This window comes from Callionymus lyra, chromosome 1, assembly GCF_982586985.1.
Source record: "Callionymus lyra chromosome 1, fCalLyr1.hap1.1, whole genome shotgun sequence".
NCBI lineage: Eukaryota > Metazoa > Chordata > Actinopteri > Syngnathiformes > Callionymidae > Callionymus > Callionymus lyra.
In genome coordinates, this window is record NC_141818.1 from 54,965,624 (window position 1) to 54,970,952 (window position 5,329).

Here is a 5,329-nt window from a genome sequence, read left to right on the forward strand (position 1 = left end):
CGGTGACAGCTGCACATTCCTGAGACTAAAATAGTGACACGATGGAGGCTGTGATGGTCGTCAGTCCAGAGTCTGAAGATAAAGTCACGGCTTCGCTCAAAACTCACAAAGTGTTCGAAAGAGTTTGACTCTATTTAAGTCTATTTTTAGAAGCACACGTGTGTCAGTGTGTGTGTGTGTGTGTGTGTGTGTGTGTGTCAGTGTGAGGTGTGTGTTGACGTTAGACAGCTGCAGGATGATTGACAGACACAGAGAGGAGGCTTCTCACAGGCTCCGCCCACTTCTAGAACCTTCTCACAGTCCCTAGAACCCATGTTTGTGTCGTCACGTTGTCTTCATTTTGTCGTCACGTTGTCTTCATTTTTTTCATCATGTTGTCGTCTTGTTGTCATCATGTTGTCTTCATTTTGTCGTCATGTTGTCGTCTTGTTCTCGTCATTTTGTCTTCATTCTTTTGTCATGTTGTCTTCATGTTGTCGTCATGTTGTTGTCATTTTGTCGTCATGTTGTCGTCATGTTTTTCGTCATTTTTTGCCATGTTGACGTCATGTTGTCTTCATTTTGTCGTCATGTTGTCTTCATTTTGTCGTCATGTTGTCTTCATTTTGTCGTCATGTTGTCGTCATGTTGTCCTCATGTTGTCGTCATGTTGTCTTCATGTTGTCTTCATGTTGTCTTCATTTTGTCGTCATGTTGTCTTCATTTTGTCGTCATGTTGTCTTCATTTTGTCGTCATGTTGCCTTCATTTTGTCGTCATGTTGTCTTCATTTTGTCGTCATGTTGTCGTCATGTTGTCTTCATTTTGTCGTCATGTTGTTGTCATTTTGTCGTCATGTTGTCGTCATTTTTTGCCATGTTGACGTCATGTTGTCTTCATTTTGTCGTCATGTTGTCTTCATTTTGTCGTCATGTTGTCTTCATTTTGTCTTCATGTTGTCTTCATTTTTTGCCATGTTGACGTCATGTTGTCTTCATTTTGTCGTCATGTTGTCTTCATTTTGTCGTCATGTTGTCGTCATGTTGTCTTCATGTTGTCTTCATGTTGTCTTCATTTTGTCGTCATGTTGTCTTCATTTTGTCGTCATGTTGTCTTCATGTTGTCTTCATGTTGTCTTCATTTTGTCGTCATGTTGTCTTCATTTTGTCGTCATGTTGTCTTCATTTTGTCGTCATGTTGTCGTCATGTTGTCTTCATGTTGTCTTCATGTTGTCTTCATTTTGTCGTCATGTTGTCTTCATTTTGTCGTCATGTTGTCGTCATGTTGTCTTCATTTTGTCGTCATGTTGTTGTCATTTTGTCGTCATGTTGTCGTCATTTTTTGCCATGTTGACGTCATGTTGTCTTCATTTTGTCGTCATGTTGTCTTCATTTTGTCGTCATGTTGTCTTCATTTTGTCTTCATTTTGTCGTCATGTTGTCTTCATTTTGTCGTCATGTTGTCGTCATGTTGTCTTCATGTTGTCTTCATTTTGTCGTCATGTTGTCTTCATTTTGTCTTCATTTTGTCGTCATGTTGTCTTCATTTTGTCGTCATGTTGTCGTCATGTTGTCTTCATGTTGTCTTCATTTTGTCGTCATGTTGTCTTCATTTTGTCGTCATGTTGTCGTCATGTTGTCTTCATTTTGTCGTCATGTTGCCTTAATTTTGTCGTCATGTTGTCGTCATGTTGTCTTCATTTTGTCGTCATGTTGTTTTCATTTTGTCGTCATGTTGTCTTCATTTTGTCGTCATGTTGTCGTCATGTTGTCTTCATTTTGTCGTCATGTTGTCTTCATTTTGTTGTCATGTGGTCGTCATGTTGTCTTCATTTTGTCGTCATTTTGTCGTCATGTTGCCTTAATTTTTTCGTCATGTTGTCGTCATGTTGTCTTCATTTTGTCGTCATGTTGTCTTCATTTTGTCGTCATGTTGTCTTCATTTTGTCGTCATGTTGTCTTCATTTTGTCGTCATGTTGTCGTCATGTTGTCGTCATGTTGTCTTCATTTTGTCGTCATGTTGTCTTCATTTTGTCGTCATGTTGTCTTCATTTTGTCGTCATGTTGTCGTCATGTTGTCTTCATTTTGTCGTCATGTTGTTGTCATTTTGTCGTCATGTTGTCGTCATTTTTTGCCATGTTGACGTCATGTTGTCTTCATTTTGTCGTCATGTTGTCTTCATTTTGTCGTCATGTTGTCTTCATTTTGTCTTCATTTTGTCGTCATGTTGTCTTCATTTTGTCGTCATGTTGTCGTCATGTTGTCTTCATGTTGTCTTCATTTTGTCGTCATGTTGTCTTCATTTTGTCTTCATTTTGTCGTCATGTTGTCTTCATTTTGTCGTCATGTTGTCGTCATGTTGTCTTCATGTTGTCTTCATTTTGTCGTCATGTTGTCTTCATTTTGTCGTCATGTTGTCGTCATGTTGTCTTCATTTTGTCGTCATGTTGCCTTAATTTTGTCGTCATGTTGTCATCATGTTGTCTTCATTTTGTCGTCATGTTGTCTTCATTTTGTCGTCATGTTGTCTTCATTTTGTCGTCATGTTGTCGTCATGTTGTCTTCATTTTGTCGTCATGTTGTCTTCATTTTGTCGTCATGTGGTCGTCATGTTGTCTTCATTTTGTCGTCATTTTGCCTTAATTTTTTCGTCATGTTGTCGTCATGTTGTCTTCATTTTGTCGTCATGTTGTCTTCATTTTGTCGTCATGTTGTCGTCATGTTGTCGTCATGTTGTCGTCATGTTGTCGTCATGTTGTCTTCATTTTGTCGTCATGTTGTCGTCATGTTGTCTTCATTTTGTCTTCATTTTGTCGTCATGTTGTCTTAATTCTGTTGTCATGTTGTCTTCATGTTGTCTTCATGTTGTCGTCATGTTGTCGTCATGTTGTCTTCATTTTGTCGTCATGTTGTCTTCATTTTGTCGTCATGTTGTCTTCATTTTGTCGTCATGTTGTCGTCATGTTGTCTTCATTTTGTCGTCATGTTGTCTTCATTTTTGTCGTCATGTTGTCGTCATGTTGTCGTCATGTTGTCGTCATGTTGTCGTCATGTTGTCTTCATTTTGTCGTCATGTTGTCGTCATGTTGTCTTCATTTTGTCTTCATTTTGTCGTCATGTTGTCTTAATTCTGTTGTCATGTTGTCTTCATGTTGTCGTCATGTTGTCGTCATGTTGTCGTCATGTTGTCTTCATTTTGTCGTCATGTTGTCTTCATTTTGTCGTCATGTTGTCTTCATTTTGTCGTCATGTTGTCGTCATGTTGTCTTCATTTTGTCGTCATGTTGTCTTCATTTTGTCGTCATGTGGTCGTCATGTTGTCTTCATTTTGTCGTCATGTTGCCTTAATTTTTTCGTCATGTTGTCTTCATTTTGTCGTCATGTTGTCGTCATTTTGTCGTCATGTGGTCGTCATGTTGTCTTCATTTTGTCGTCATGTTGCCTTAATTTTTTCGTCATGTTGTCTTCATTTTGTCGTCATGTTGTCGTCATGTTGTCGTCATGTTGTCGTCATGTTGTCGTCATGTTGTCTTCATTTTGTCGTCATGTTGTCGTCATGTTGTCTTCATGTTGTCGTCATGTTGTCGTCATGTTGTCGTCATGTTGTCTTCATTTTGTCTTCATTTTGTCGTCATGTTGTCTTAATTTTGTTGTCATGTTGTCTTCATGTTGTCGTCATGTCGTCATGTTGTCGTCATGTTGTCTTCATTTTGTCTTCATTTTGTCGTCATGTTGTCTTAATTTTGTTGTCATGTTGTCTTCATGTTGTCGTCATGTCGTCATGTTGTCATGTTGTCTTAATTTTGTCGTCATGTTGTCTTCATGTTGTCGTCATGTTGTCGTCATGTTGTCTTCATTTTGTCGTCATCTTGTCTTCATTTTGTCGTCATGTTGTCGTCATGTTGTCGTCATGTTGTCGTCATGTTGTCGTCATGTTGTCGTCATGTTGTCTTCATTTTGTCGTCATGTTGTCGTCATGTTGTCTTCATTTTGTCGTCATGTTGTCGTCATGTTGTCGTCATGTTGTCGTCATGTTGTCAACAACAAGTCCCTGGACTTCAGATCAAAGATCTTCTCCAGATATTATTTATTATTTATTTTTCATGAAAAATTGCTGTATTTTCTGTGGCTATTGTAAAAAAAACTATTTAACTATAAAGTTTTACCTTACCTTACCTTACCTTACCTTACCTTACCTTACCTTACCTTACCTTACCTTACCTTACCTTAGATGGATCTCCAGGAGGAAGGAAGTGATGATCATCAAAGTGTGACAGAAACAAGTCCACGAACACAACAAGAACCTCAGTAGATGTTAAGATGTGATTGGTCGCTGAATTTGACTGACAGCTCATCAAATAGTTTATTGAACACACGAGACGACTTCATCACTTGAGATGTTTTCATTGAAGGTCAAAGAAGTCGAGCGAAGCTCCTGAAGAAAAAGTGTTTCCAGAAGAAGCTGCAGCAGTTTAGCAGCCGACGCTTCACACGGAACCGTCTGAGGTTCCAAACCCATCGCCAGACGAATCTCTGCCTGCATGTCTGTGTCCATGGGTTCTGAAGATCAACATGAGAGGAAGAACATGAGAAGAAGAAGAACATGAGAAGAAGAAGAACATGAGAAGAAGAAGAACATGAGAAGAAGAAGAACATGGGAAGAAGAAGAACATGAGAAGAAGAAGAACATGGGAAGAAGAAGAACATGAGAAGAAGAAGAACATGGGAAGAAGAACACGAGAAGAAGAAGAACATGAGAAGAAGAAGAACATGGGAAGAAGAAGAACATGAGAAGAAGAAGAACATGAGAAGAAGAAGAACATGGGAAGAAGAAGAACATGACAAGAAGAACAAGATGGGAAGAAGAAGAATATGAGAAGAAGAACAACATGACAAGAAGAACAACATGGGAAGAAGAAGAATATGAGAAGAAGAACATGACAAGAAGAAGAACATGAGAAGAAGAAGAACATGGGAAGAAGAAGAACATGAGAAGAAGAAGAACATGGGAAGAAGAAGAACATGGGAAGAAGAACATGAGAAGAAGAAGAACATGAGAAGAAGAAGAACATGGGAAGAAGAAGAACATGAGAAGAAGAAGAACATGGGAAGAAGAAGAACATGAGAAGAAGAAGAACATGAGAAGAAGAAGAACATGATAAGAAGAAGAACATGAGAAGAAGAAGAACATGGGAAGAAGAAGAACATGAGAAGAAGAAGAACATGGAAAGAAGAAGAACATGGGAAGAAGAAGAACATGAGAAGAAGAAGAACATGAGAAGAAGAAGAACATGGGAAGAAGAAGACTATGAGAAGAAGAACAACATGGGAAGAAGAAGAATATGAGAA

The 5,329-nt window shown here is 38.6% G+C and overlaps 1 protein-coding gene across 2 annotated transcripts in view; it reads right to left on the minus strand.

Annotated features, from left to right (window-relative positions):
• Window positions 1–48, minus strand: part of smyd1b (SET and MYND domain containing 1b) — an 18,544-nt gene extending 18,496 nt beyond the window's left edge. Inside the window, exon 1 of one of the 2 annotated variants that reach the window (XM_087785751.1) lies at window positions 1–48. This exon is cut by the window's left edge and continues 221 nt beyond it. The gene's annotated coding sequence lies outside the window, so the exon portion shown is untranslated. The other variant, XM_087785742.1, reaches the window with a different exon arrangement.
• Window positions 49–5,329: the final 5,281 nt, after the last annotated feature.